Here is a 15,496-nt window from a genome sequence, read left to right as displayed (position 1 = left end):
TTGATGTGTTGAATTGTTATGTTTTCCAATTGTTAAATGTCTATATTATTCACCATATTTTTGATCCATTGCACTAAATAATATAAGCATTCCTTCACATGAGTCTGTAATACCTTAATATTGATTTAAGATCTCATTTTCAGATCACCATATGCTCGGTCCAGTACTTAGTCCAACACTAGGCTCTGGCTTCAAAATATTGGGACATCCTCCAGTCAAAAAGTCAAGATAGACATGACACTGGTCCTTATAGCGACCTTCCTTTTTACACTTTAGGCACCATACTTCTAAGCGCATCTCAAATCAAACTCCATTTCCTTTCTTTAAGTCTTGTAGCTCCATATGCAAGCTTTCCAAATGGGACTATATCTACTGAACCCTTATGTGAGTATCTTGTATGGGTGAAGCTTATAATTTCATCACGATTTTTAATGCCTCCGATGCGTTTCAATCTTTTGCTGCGATAGTGGTCATCTGAGGTGTGGCAGTAGTGCATGTATATACCACTCTTTGTGTTATTCATCAGAGATCTGGAAGTTGACTTGTCCCAACAAACATTTTAACCTCTGATATACATCTCAGGTAGTCTCATTGACAACTTGCTTAATTTCTTTTATTTCTATAATGCACTATGACTGCGACTTGGGATTCTTAAACTCTGTGTTCAGTGTGTTCTTCGTTGCATCTAATGAAGCAGCTGGATTCATCGTACTGTACTTGATATACCACGAAAGCACTCTGTCCTGTAGTGTTGTGACAAGCTGTTCTTTCTTCATATCGTCATTATTGATTTGCTACGCTTTCCATATAGCTTCTGTGACAAACCAAAATTGATTAGGATCATATGATCTTTGACCCTTAAAGATAGGCATCTTTACTCCGTTAGCCATGTCTAATAGTGATGGTGGAGGTGGAGGTTTAGGTGTATGAGGTGGAGGTGAAGGTGGAGGTGGAGTGGATGGATGAGGATTCCCAGAAGTGCCTTGATTTTCTGACTACGCCGCACCTCTAGGTGTACTAGGGTTGCTCCTTTCCTCTTCGCTTTCAGATTCACCCAATAATGGACTGTACTCACCCTCAATAAATTTGTTGCGATCTACTCTGAATCTTTTTCTGCTTTGCGTAAATCTAGTCTGGCTTCTTTTAAACATCAATCTATAGGCATAATAGTAACACCCGTTTTCACATAACAACATCTTAATCCAGAGCTTTAAGGAATTCATATACTTACCTCGTGGACCTTTGAAAAATATGCACTCAGCTTCACTGTAGGATACTGTTGTGTCAATTGAAAATTTAGTAATGAAGCCTCTAAGGATACTATCGATCTAGTAGTCAACAAGTCTTGTGACCTTATTTCTAGACTCCTTAAGTTGCTTAATCATCTATGGAGTCCACACAATAGGATCATCGTGTTTCCAACATGGATCATTTGTAGCTAACTTTGAAAGCCACTCGTGCAGCTCATTAGCGAAGGATGCAAAAAATATCTCGTGCTATTCTGTATAGATATACCTCTGTAACCACCTTTTCATCGACTGGTGCAAATTTCTTCTTTCCTGTGCTGCAAATTCGCGCAACTTCCGATCTACCCAATTTTGGATCTCTTTTCTAGTTGGTTGCCACATCACACGTCCCTCAGGTAGATCTCAGTCCTTGCAATGGAACCATTTGTTGGCTTCAGGGGCTTAGACCCAGGTTCAGAGTTAGCTGCGCTAACCAACAAAAACCTATACTACCAACCCTTTCGGCAATGATTTGTGTAGCATAGATCGCTGTCTCACTCGAGGCAATATTGGGGGATGCTAGAACTAGGTTTCCACATCAAGAGGGATTTTGTAGTGTGGCTGTAAGGTTTCTTCAGTTTAGGGGTTAATCCAACCTTTGTGAACCGTTGACCTTATTGTTATAGTCGTAAAGTGTTTTCCTATTTAACAGACTTGCGAGCTGCGCGTAACTAGTCTAACATGATTTATTCATCATATAAAATAGTATTTGAACCTTCGTGATGCAATTGTAGAATAAATATACAAAAACAAACCATGAACAGGATAAAACATAAAAACTACATGAACATAAGAAATACACAGATATGTCTCCAATTCTTCTTTATTAAGTCAAGTCTTCACAAATACAATCTTTTTGACCCTGCGTACACAGCTGTAGGGGCCTGCACACACAACCGCAGACTTACCAACGTCTCTGCGCACACAACTGCAAGAGCCTTCCAATTCGCCCAAATATAGAAAGACCTCACAATTATAGACTCAAAAACCTATCATCTCCTCAAATTTGATTTCCTTAGACTTGCTAAGACATCCCTTTATACATTCATTTACCCTTAAAATACCATGGTCCACAAACCGCGGTCAGAGCTCAAAATACTCTAGATAATCCCATTCCTCTACAAAAAAGGGGCTTTGACCCGCTCTAAATCCCCTTTGAATCTTAAAACCCTGCGCTAATTGAGCTCTGCTCCTCAAAATGTGGAGTCTTTACATGACTCATACAAAACATAGACCCGGGGGACCCCTACCCAAAACTTCTTCCCCTTATCTTCTTTGTTCTTTGTGCATACTTCTGTCTATGTTTTATTCCTCGGGGATGTTCTGAGTTCTGCCTCAGAGACATTAGGTGGTCTCTTCTCCTGCTTCTTCTATGGCTGTGGTTCTATGCATACCTATTTTCTCGGTGACCTCTAGCATCTTAGGGACATGGGTACCTTAAATCCTTGTGCCTCCATAATACTTGCTAATCTTTTCTCTGTAAATATTCCAACAAGTTCTTAAAAACTCCTCTCAGAGATATAATATCTCTCTATTGTGTAATTTCTCAACTTATCCAGACAAAAAAGTGTCAAATGTGGCATGGGATGTGGTTTTTATAACAAATTTGAATTCCAACCTCATGATTACTTCAAGAATTTCTCATTTAATGTAGTAATGGGGCTAGATATAGCCAGCTGTGCTTCATAAATTTTCTTTTCCCGTGTCCCTTCATGAAAATTCCTTTTAACGGTAGCTTTTTCCTTCCAATGGTCATATTTCCGGCCAACTTCGAAGAACCTTCCCTCATGGTGTAGTCACCTTTTCTTTGTCGCAGTTCCTTCGGACTTCCTCATATTCCTGAATATTGCGTAGTAATCTCCCTTCGGTGAAGTCCCTTTTTGCATAGTAGTTTATAGTCCCGTGCCCACTTTCAACTGCATGTGGCACTAAGACTTCCTTCCTTTCAATTTTTAGTGCGAATCTCTAGGGACATAGTCGTCAATGTATATCTTCAATCTACTTACATTCACTCATCCCGGAATCAACTGACCATTTAACTTCACAAGCTGAAGTGCACCATCATCAGAGACATGCTTGATGATATATGGTCCTAACTAATGTGTTTTAAATTTTCCTGGGAACTTCAGGAATTTGCTGTCATACAATAATACAAGATCTCCTTCTTGGAATGTCTTCTTCTTGATATTCCTATCATGCCAGGCTTTCTCTCTTTCTTTCTATACTTGCTGATGGAACCCTTCTACGAACCTGTCTTCTTCTAGAGCTAATATCTGTGACATTATTTCCTTCATAATGTTAGGATCTTCCATATCTGTGATAACTGAAATTATCAAGCATGGCATAATGTATTCCATAGGCATAACTGCCTCTTGTCCATATACCAACCTAAACGGTGTCTTCCCTGTCAATTTCTTGCATGTTGTTCTATATGCACACAACACCGTTGTAATTCTCAAATCCCAGTCATCTCTGTTCACATTTCATACCTTGGCCAATGCATTCTCTAGAATATTATTGAAAGCTTCCACTATTCCATTTTCCTGAGGATGATAAGGAGTGCTCTTCTGGTGATAAACCTAGAATTCCTCAGTTAGTGTTTCAATAGTTTTGTTCAAGAAATGTGTGCTTTGGTCACTCATCAAGATCTTCGGACAACCAAACCTAGACAATATATATTCAAAGATGAACTTTGCAGCAGTTTCTGCGCTACAATCCTTCACTGGTTGTGCCTCAACCCATCTTGTCAAATAATCAGTTGCAGTGATTATATACCTCGCACCAGTCTTCTTTCCTGGTGAACTGATAGGTCCAACAATGTCAATTGTTCATTTGTCAAAGGCATGCAAAGTTACCTGTCGAATTAGTGGCATATTGTCTCTTCTAAATGACTTTCCTATTCTTTGACATACATCACATGCTTGACATAATTATTTTGCATCCTTATGTACTGTGGGCCACCATAACCTAGCTCTTAAGATTTTCTGCGCAATGGATTTTCCTGCATAGTGCCCTCCTGCGACTCCTCCATGAGCTTCTGTCAGAATAATCTGTTGTTCATGTTTAGGGACATATTTGCGCAGTACTTCATCTGGTCCCATTTTGTACAAGTGTCCAACAATCAATGAGAAATTAGCTGCTCGAACGACCAACTCCTTCTTTTGCTTCATAGTGTACTCTGCAGGTGCCATTCCTGTGGTAAAAAACTGAATAATATCCTTGAAGTGATCATATGTGACTCTAACTGCGAATAATTTATCTGGTAGGTTATCTTTGATATTTGTGGGTTCTTCCCCTGTATTTATTCTTGATAGATGATCGTGTTCAACATTCAATTTCCCTGGCTTTATTTTAACTTCGAAGTCATACTCTTGGAATAATAACAACCATTGACATATCTTTCCTTCTAAAACAAGATTATTCACCAAATATTTCAGCACAGAGTGATCAGTGAACATTTTGAAATGTGCCCCCAACAAGTAGTGCTTGAACTTTTGTAATGCATACACCATAGCTTATCGCTCTCTTTCTGTCATGTTATAGTTCTTTCCAATTTGGATAGTTTCCTGCTTGCAAATGCTATGGGGTGATCAATTTCCCTTGCTCCTGGATGCGCTATCACTACACCCAATGCTATGCAAGATGCATCAACATGTACATGGAACTCCTTCTAGTTTGGGAAAACTAGAATTGGCACAATTACCATCTTCTCTTTTAGTACATCAAAGCTATTATGGTACTCTTCGCTCCATTGAAAAGTCACATCTTTCTTCAGCAATTTCTCCATCGGTGAAGTTATCTTCACGTACCCCTTTATAAACTTCTTGTAGCAGCCAGTGTGCCCCAATGTTGTGCACAATTGTCTCACTATTTTTGGTGCTGACAGGTTCACAATAACTGTGATCTTTGTGGGATCCACCATTAATCCCTGTTTACAAACTACATGTCCCAACAGTATACCAAACACTGCACAAAAGAAGCACTTCTTCAAGTTCAATGAGATATGGTGCTTCCTACACGTATCCAACATCAACCTTAAGCTTGCCACATGCTTCTTTAAGAGACCAAAGACTGTCCAATCGTCGAAGTATACTTCCAGAAACTTATGTATATATTCTTTGAAAGCCGCAATTACAACTCTGGAAAATATAGTAGGTGAATTCTTTAATCCAAAAGGCATCACCATGTACTGATAAGAGCCCCACTCTATCACAAAATTCATTTTATGTCTATCTTGTGGCGCAATTCTGATCTGATGGTATCCTGAAAAGCCATCTATGAAAGAATAGGCCTCCTCTCCTCTTGCATTGTCTAATACTTCATCTATAAATGGTGTAGGGAAGGGGTCATTGCATCATTCAGTTTTCTTAAGTCAAAAAAAATTCTGATTTCCCCTTTTTCCTTCTTTTCTTAAACCACCATGGAACTTACCCATTCAGACTCTTCGACATGTTCAATTATCCCAACTGTTAACATTTTGTCTAATTCTTCTTTCACCTTCTCCTTATATTTCATATTCAGTCTATAAGGTCTCTGCTTGACAGGCTTCGCGTCTGGCTTCAGAGGAATCCTCATGATTCCTAAATCTCCTAACATGCCCTTCATATATGAAAACTTAGTAGGGAATAACTCCTGATATTCATGCAAGGTATATGTTATCTCCTATTGTTATGTACTCTGGCTCAGCCTCTGACCCTATATTCACCTTCCTCGCCTTCAGTGACTTCATTATATCAAGCAACTTTATCTCAGGTCCATTTACTTTGTGATGACCTTCTGACTCTTTAATGTCAATGTTGTAAGGATCTTCATCTTCTTTGGCAGTGATATTATAGAATTCCATACATTGCGTATCTGCGTAGCCCAATCAGGTTGCCAGATAACTAGAACTTCATTTTCAAAAATCTTCTTCTTAACTATATTCAGAGCTACATCTATATGTGGACAATCATCTTCAAATATGAATGTCATTATGAATCCATCAACCATTTCTTCCCAGCTAGCAGTACCATGTCAAAGCTCGATTTCCAGATACTAATTCTAAGGAATTGTCTCCAAGGTATGGATGAAGCCATGCACCCATTCTTCTCGTAGAATTTCTCCCCAAGCTACCATACAAAGTTGTATGTGGTCTCTAGGATCATTCTAGCCATCATACTTGTCTACGAGCTCTGTTTCTACTTGACCAAATCTTACCCACATCAACCTTCTACATTTTTTTCAATCTCCTATATTCTTCTTATGAGTACCCCACCATCTAGCAGGAGTATCCCTCAGTGCTTGATCCAGAGCTAATAGTCTTTGACATTCGGGTACCTGTCTTTCATAATCTCTAAAGAAAGTATTTACATCACCCAAACCATCATATAAAGGTAAATCACGTACCTCAGCTATCATGCAGTGCACTACTTTAGTGATCCTTGCACATCGCCTTGTAGACACTTCATGTAACTTGTTCTACCAATTTTCCAATTTCTCTTCTGAATCTAAAGTGCAAGAACTATCTTGCTCCCAAGTCAGTTTTCCATCTGCAGTAGGGCTAATCCATTCTTCTTCTTTTGCTGTTATATGATAGATGTTGTCAATGTCATCCGCATTGTATTCTTTGATGACAGGTTAAATATATCTTACTCCCTCTAATAGATCTAATGGCACAATAACTCTCTTATTATTACTTTCAAATATCATTTTCTTTTTCTTCAAGTTAATTATAGCCATGCTATCAAATTCCCAATCTAATCCAAGCAACACGGGGTAATGATTACTATCATCCACTATCTCAATCACTTTGAAGTTAGTGGTAGTGCACAATCCATCAGTGTCTACTGTGATTCCTCACAATCTTCCTTGAGGGATGATCTTTTGTTGATTCACCATATTCAGCTAGATAGTTGACCATTGCAGCTTCGACTTACCCATAAATTCCAAAGTTTTGTTCGGCAAGACATTGGCATCAGATCCTAGATCTAAGATAACCTAATCCATGTCATATTCCCCAATCTATGCTATAAGTCTCATTTCCTTTCCAATCCACTTATTGTGTCTATGCAGATTATTCACTGTGTGCATCTCACTTTGTGGCACCTCTTTAGGAGCACAAGAGTCAATCAATTCTTGCAATCCCTCTATTACCTTCTGGTTTCTCAACAAATTCATGTAAGTCTATAGAAAAGACTTCAAAATATTTGGATCCACATATTGTGCCGCAACTGATACTATCTCATAGTTATCCTTCTACGTCGGTTGCACGGTAGAGGTCGAGGATCCATCATCCATAAGTCTTTGCCTTGCCTCCATGAATACTTACTTTTCCTTCAGGATATCAAACTCTATAGCTTTTTCAGTAGTTTGTCTTACCCATGTCGGTTCAATGTCCTTTTTCCCATTGGATTTATCATTTCCAGTCGCAGCTCTGCTTCTTGTTACAATGCCGATGCGTGGTTGATCTTCTCTTGGCTCAACTGTCATCATTTGGATATTTGCTGCAGGTTGCTGATTTCTTTTCTCTTGCATCTTTGCAATAAGGACGGGACATTCTTCTATCACATGATCAACCAAATTATAGTAACGGCAGGTTGTCGTAGGGTTCTGACAGTCTCTTGTGAAGTGTCCAACCTACCCACAGTCGTAATAGATAATCTGGCCACGTCCTCAACCAACTCCTCTTCCTTGTTCTCATCCTTATCCTTGAAATCCTCCTTGATTGATGTGCTGGCCTGACTCTTCGTGTGTATGTCCCTCAGCCTGCAATCTATAAGTATCAACAATGCGCTCCATCATTAAGTCATAAATTTGGCAATTTTTCTCATCATGGCCTACTGATCTACAAAAGTTACAAAAAAACTGCTTTAGGATCTGTACATACTTCTCTAATAGGTAGCAGTATTCAGAGAAATGTTGGCCTCTCATTCTACAAATCTTGCACCACATATATGGGTTTACTGGATTAGGTGCTCCACTTGCAACATAATCTCTGAACACGGGGCATTGATCCTTATAATGACCCTTTTCTTTGCATTTTGTACACCATACTTATGATTTGGTTTCTTTACCCTTCTTTAGATCCTACAATTCCAAGGTCAAATTGGCTAGTTGATTCTATATCTGCTGTACTCCTGCATGAGTATCTCCAATCGGCGAAGCTTCTAGCTTCATTGCAATCTCCAATGCTTTAGCTTGAGTCATGATCTTTTGCTGTGTCAAAGGTAACCTAATATGTGGCAGTAGCACGCTATGAACCATTCTTTATGTTGTTATGGGGGTATATCAAAGCTTACTTGACCCATCAACACCTTGAATCACTCATCCAACTCCCACACAAATTTAATTGCTTTTTTTTGATTTGTTTTAGCTCTGTGATGCGCTGTGATTCTAATTTTGGCTTCTTGAATTATGACACCAATGCTTTGTTAATTTCATCCAATGAAGCGGTCGGGTTAGTCACCAAGTATTTCATATACCAGGTCAGCGCTATTTCTCACAACGATGTGATGAGCTACAACTTCTTTACATCATCACTAGTGATCTATCTTGCTGTCCATACTGCATCAAATACAAACCAGAACTGATCAGGATCCTCTGATCCCAGTCCTTTGAAAATATGCAGCTTAATTTCGTTGCCCATGTTTCTTCTTGGGGGGTTAGGTGGAGGGGCTTTGGGGGGGGGGTGTAGGGGAATTATGGGGAGGGGGGTGGGGTGTACTGGGGTGGCTGGATGGGGAATCCCAAAGACTCGCTGATTCTTCTCAGCTCCTGACTTCGACGCGCCTTCAGGATGGGTGGGGGAATATCGCGGGGTTGTAGGGTTACTTCTTTCTTATTCATTCTCAGATCATCCTAACAAGGGGCTATAGTTAGCTTCAATAAAACTCTTCGGATCTATTTTGTATCATTTTCCTCTTTACGTAGGCCATAGTTCAGGCTTATTTCCTCTTCACCAAAACATTAATTTTATTTCATTCGCAGAATCCCATTTTCACACAATAACATCTTAATCTAGAGATTAAAAGATCTTAAGAACTTACCTCGTGGTCCTTTGAAAAATCTTCATTCAGCTTCACTATAGGGCACGATCACGTCTATCACGAACTCAATGATAAATCCTCCCAAAATGCTATCGATCCAGAAATCAATAACCACAGAGATACCATTACTGATGTTCTTGAGTCTCCGTATCAATTCAGGATTCCACTCAGGTTCGTCGTTCTTGAAACAAGTCTTATGCTAAATAAACTTAGATACCCACTCGTACAATTCAATGTGGAATGAACCAAAGAATATTTCATATTTCTCTTCGAAGATATACTTCTGCAACCAGTATTCAATTGATAATCAAGGGTTTTTTTTTCTCTATTTTCGCAAATTCTCTTTCTTTATGCTCAACCCACTCTTGGATTTCTTTCTTCGACAGGTGCTAAAAAATATCCCCTAAGATGATCCCAGTCCCGAAAATAGAACCATTTTCTGGTTTAAGGGGGCTTACACAGGTTCAGAGCGTGTTGCACACCAACAAAACCCTCAACCACTGGTACTTTCAGCAACAAATTGCAAGCAGATCGTAGTCTCACTTGTAGTGGTTATGGGAGGTTACAAAACCAGGTTTTCGCAACCAGAAGGATATGCGCGCTACTACGTTCAAGTATTTACTTATGTTTTCTACCTACCTACAACTTTGCGTACATGAATCACTTTTCGTTGATGATTAACTTTACAAAATTATTCTTATCACATCAAATAACAGAAAACAATATAACATATATTCTTTCACGCAATTCAATAAAAACCATGCGTAATGATATCAATAATAACAGAGAATGAACACAGAAAGGTACACAATACTTTTCCAAAACTTCTTCTTTATTAATACATATCTTCAATACATATACTTCTTCGGCCTGCGCACCTAACTGCAGGTGGTCTGCGCACTCAGCTGTAGACTCTTCCAGGCCTCTGCACACTCAGTTGCAGAGCCTTCCCCAAAAATACAGACTCAAACACAAAGGCTCAAGTTGCTTATGATCTTCTATCATTACATTATTCTATTACAAATTATTACATCTCCTTATATACATTACATCATTACAAAAACCATGGTCCATATACCACGGATTCAACAAAACCATGACTAATACCCAAAACTCGTTACAAAACAAGGGGCTTTTGACCCACCCCAAAGCCCCTAAACACTGTGTGATGAATAAAACTTCGTCGGCTCCGCGTGCTCCACTCCTAAAAATGCGAAGTCTTTGACCCAAAACTTAGACCAAGTTGGACTGCGCTCAACACCTCGTCCAATAAAAATTCAAAGAGCATAGGAGAAGTTGCATCTAAATCCATCTTGGATCCACATTCTAGTAGTTAGTTGTTCTGAAGGTAACTTGTGATTCCACTTGTTGGCCCAAAGGTCACACTGGCAGGGGGGGGGGGGGTTGAATCAATGTGAGATCAATTCCACCATTTCACAAGTAATCAAACAAATATATAGAAATGAATCATAAGAATTATATCATCAATTATAAAAATGCATAATGAAGCTACCATCATTTCAATAACATATCAAGAAGCCATCACATCATAGAGAGAGACAATTATTTTATGTGGAAACCCATATGGGAGAAAATCACAAATCTTCTTTTTCTTTATCTTCAATCATTACATAGATTTGTAGGCTATGACTTGTTGGAGGAAACTACCCCCAAGAAATAAAAGCTACCACTTACGATAGGCTACAACTTGACTGAGGCACAAACCTTAAAAGACAAAAGCAATTGCTAATTGTAGGTTACAACCTAATTCGACCACCAACCTTGATGATGAGCGAGATCTAACCTTCTCTAGGCTTCAAACTTATTGAGGCTCTTCGCTCCTTCTTCAAATCCTTGTGGAACTCTATTTCATATCATTTTCAAAATGGATCCACTATCATCATATATCACTGAATCATAAGTCATGTCACAATTTGTAAGTTGTAATCTCTGTCATTGCATAGTCCATGATCATTATCACAACCTACAACCACTGCCACTTCAATAATGTACAACTAATGTTACCACAAACACTGTCTTAAACACTACCACAAAATGTCATATAAACATTTGTCACTATCTATCATGCTACTACCCATACTATGCTTCTACCAATTCATCAATATGGTCACTCAAACCCCTTCTTGAAACCTATTTTCACCTTGTAATTCCTAGAACCACTGCAACCCTCTCATCAATATTCAAAACATGCAAAATAGATTCTGGCCATCAAATAAATTTAAAATAGAGATCACGCACCTATAGTTGCATCCATATCTAATCCCTAATCACCTAACTTCTTTCAAAATCCAATTTAGCCCAATAATGGCTCCAAAACTAAAAATAACCATATAAAATGATATAATATATTAATCATTCTACATGTTACACTTCTCGAGATTTTTTCTACAAATTTCTTAAGCTTCGACAAGAGTGCTACAAAATTCTCACCACCGATATGCTAACTATTCTACAAAAGGACATATATAATGTTTAAAAAAAATAATTATGACCTAATAGCCACCAAGGCTTGAACCTGGGTCTTGGTTTTCAAAACAAAAACTCCATGCTCTATGACCTACATATTGGTCCTTTCTTGACCATTTCTTCATTTTATGATATAGTCATGTTATGGTTCAATGTTAGGGATAACACATGGCCACACATATAAATACCAGTTGACATACCTATCCACTGTGGGATTCCTTCATTCTTTGTCCACCGTGGGCTATCGCTACATATATATGTTATCAATGTGGGTTTCCTTTGTGCCTTATCCACCATGGGCTGCCTCCATGCCCTATCCACCATGGGATACCTTCATTCCCTATCCTTCATGGATTACCTTTGCGTATACATGCGTGGGCTACCTTTTTTCCTTGTGCATTATGGGTAATCTATGTGTATATGTGCTATCCACGTGGACTAGCTCCCTGCAAAAACTATTTGTATATACCTCAGTCCTTCATGGACTACCTCCGAGCTGAAACTACATATATATATATATATATATATATATATATATATATATATATATATCTATATATATCTATCTATCTATATATATATATATATATACATATATATATATATATATATATATACATATATATATATATATACATATACATATATATATATATACATATACATATATATATATATACATATATATATATATATATATATATATATATATATATATATATATATATATACGTATATATATATATACGTATATATATATATATATACGTATATATATATATATATATATATATACGTATATATATATATATATATATACATATATGCACATATATCTATATATATATATATATATCCATATATATATATATATATATATATATATATATATATATATATATATATATATATATGTATGTATGCCTTAGTCCTTCGTGGGCTAACTTTATGCCAAAACTGTATGGAATACCATTACGTATACAAATCAAAGACTTCACTTGCCCTATTTGAAACTAAGGCCAAACAATTGTTAATGAACGGCAACAACCACATAGCTCATACGGTGAGAGACGAGTGATGCTCATTGATTGCAATAAGTTATGCACACACACACATATGCATGATGCAGTCCCGGGACTAAGTTAGCCAACCATGGGTTGACATACATTACTTGCTTTCCATACGACCATTCATATGATTGTGCCTCTCAAGTCTTAAATCATGTGCGAAGGTCCATGTGACTAGGTCCTTAGGGTCCTTGGTTATCAGTGTGTTGACATCAACATGATGTCATCACACCAAATGGCAACCCATAATGGGTGCCATGTGTCACCCACATTTGGAATTTTCATCGGATTTGGCCAAAAATTCCTACCATGTGGCAGCCTCTGGTGGCACCACTTCACTAATGATGATATCAATGGTTGATGTGTCAAGATGATTGGATTGATAGTGTTATGCCATGTGTGAATGTGTGATTGGTCCATCATCATTATGTTATATTAGGAAGACACGTTAAAGGCTATACGACTCTTGTTATTATCCATCATTTAATTTTTCAATCATTTCCTGGATTCCTCTAATTAGTGGAAAGTTGCACACTTGTTAATTGGTTAAACTTCATGTAAATCCAAAAGAAATCTGTCGTTGATATTATTAATGAACCATGGATGCACCCGAGAGGTGCATACTGCTTAACACATTAGTAATTTGGGTTTTTGTTGTATAGTTTGACCCTTCAACTAATGTTTATTTTCAAATGGCCACAACTTCTCATCCGGGAGGATCTTTTTCATGGATGCACCCGAGAGGTGCTCAATGCTTAACACATTAATAATCTGGGTTTTTTTTGTATAGTTTGACCCTTCAACTAATGTTTATTTTCAAATGGCCATAACTTCTCATATGGGAGGATTTTTCTTAGAGTAGGACATATCATTGGAAAGGTATGGATAAGATATATGCAACCATGTAGTTTAAAGGATCATTTAGACATCATAACTACATCAAAATATCAAATAACTTCAAGCACCTTAAACTTCACTTGATCAGAAAATGTAAGAGATCTAGATGTTATACTGCTTCATAGAGAGCGTTGCTACTTCCTTAGGAATCATGAGTGATATTATTGTTGTCTCAACATCCCATTTGACATTAATGACATATTGTTGTCATTAATGAAAAAACTGTGTGCAATAACATAGACAATCAATACTTCCAAGGAAATATAGGAAAATACTTATAATTATATGATGATATCAAGGATGCACACTTAAGATCCAATCACTGTTACTATAACAATACCACCTCATCCTATAAAAAGACTAGACCCACAATTAAACACATAGTTAAAGTAATAATGCATAGGGTAGGTAAGAAAAAGGCCTTTATATATATATCCTGGGAAAAAAACCACAATTTCAGTTATAGTTTTAAACAAAATTACATTTTGTATATACATAACCAAGTGTGTATTCTGAAGGATCTACCCAGATCCTCTCGGTGGCTTTAAAAACTGTCAAAAAATGTACAATATATACATAAATCGACCACAAGGGATCTAATATAGTTTGTAAACATCAAAAACGAAAATTTTACACTATCATATACATAAAAATATGAGATGCAACCTGTGAGGCTTCCAACAGTGGGATATCAAAACCAACAAAAGTATATATGAAAATAAGACACCAAAAACAATATTATACATGTGAGGAAAGTGGTCATCCATGTATGGATTATGATAGAAATGGAAGTGCTCCTTTTTTATAAATTCCTGAATGAGCCATAACCCTTGATCAATTTGAAGGCCTTCCTTAGAAAGCCTATCTGCTTCATTGTTGAACTCCTTGTAAATGTGTATGCAAGAAAAATAAATGAAAGTGAGGTTGATCCTCTACAAATCCTCCATAATGTGAGAAAGATGCATACTATGAAATTTTTGTATATCATTGACCCAATTTATGACCAACAAGGAATCACCGAAAACTTGAAGTTGTTCACATCCTTTTTCTCGAGAAAAAGACAATAAAGAATGAAAAGAAAGAAATTCGAACAAATTGTTTGATCCCCTCCCAAAACCCAAAATGACGTTGAAATGATGTTGTTCAAATAAATGTAAGATGAAACCACCACCACACATTAGTTCTCCCCCCTGCTCAGCCCCATCAAAATAACCCCATAGGTGATATCTATTAGGTTCCTCCAGGATCACAATTCTATTTCAAGGAGTATCTTTGGATTGGGGAAAATGTGACATGATAGCCATTACATCAAAAACCACTATATCTAGAAGGGAAGGATTATTTTGAAAATTTTCTTTATCTCATGGCAACTAAAATCCCCTACATAAAAGCAAGGGTAACACTTTGAAATATTTGGTATCCCTATTTTAAACCAAAAGCCTCCACCTTTCCTAAAATCTAGGCCCTTGCCAAACACAATCATGGCCTAAAACATAGCTACACACATTCCAAACTTGACATAACAAAGAGCATTCTATAAAAATATGTGACACTTCTACATAAAATCCCAGGTAGGTACTTTCTTGGCTAATAATCACCACATGAAGAGGAGAGATTTTGCAAGACACTTAAACTTCCACACATTTACACCACCACTCCCCCTCCACATATGTAGGAACCACATTCAGATGAAGATACCCAATATTAGGGGTATAAATTCCAATCAAAGAGTGTG

Source organism: Pinus tabuliformis, chromosome J, assembly GCF_031772625.1.
Source record: "Pinus tabuliformis cultivar Carrire ecotype Pingquan chromosome J, CPIR1, whole genome shotgun sequence".
NCBI classification, from domain to species: Eukaryota; Viridiplantae; Streptophyta; class Pinopsida; order Pinales; family Pinaceae; genus Pinus; species Pinus tabuliformis.
This window is presented reverse-complemented; position numbering follows the sequence as displayed.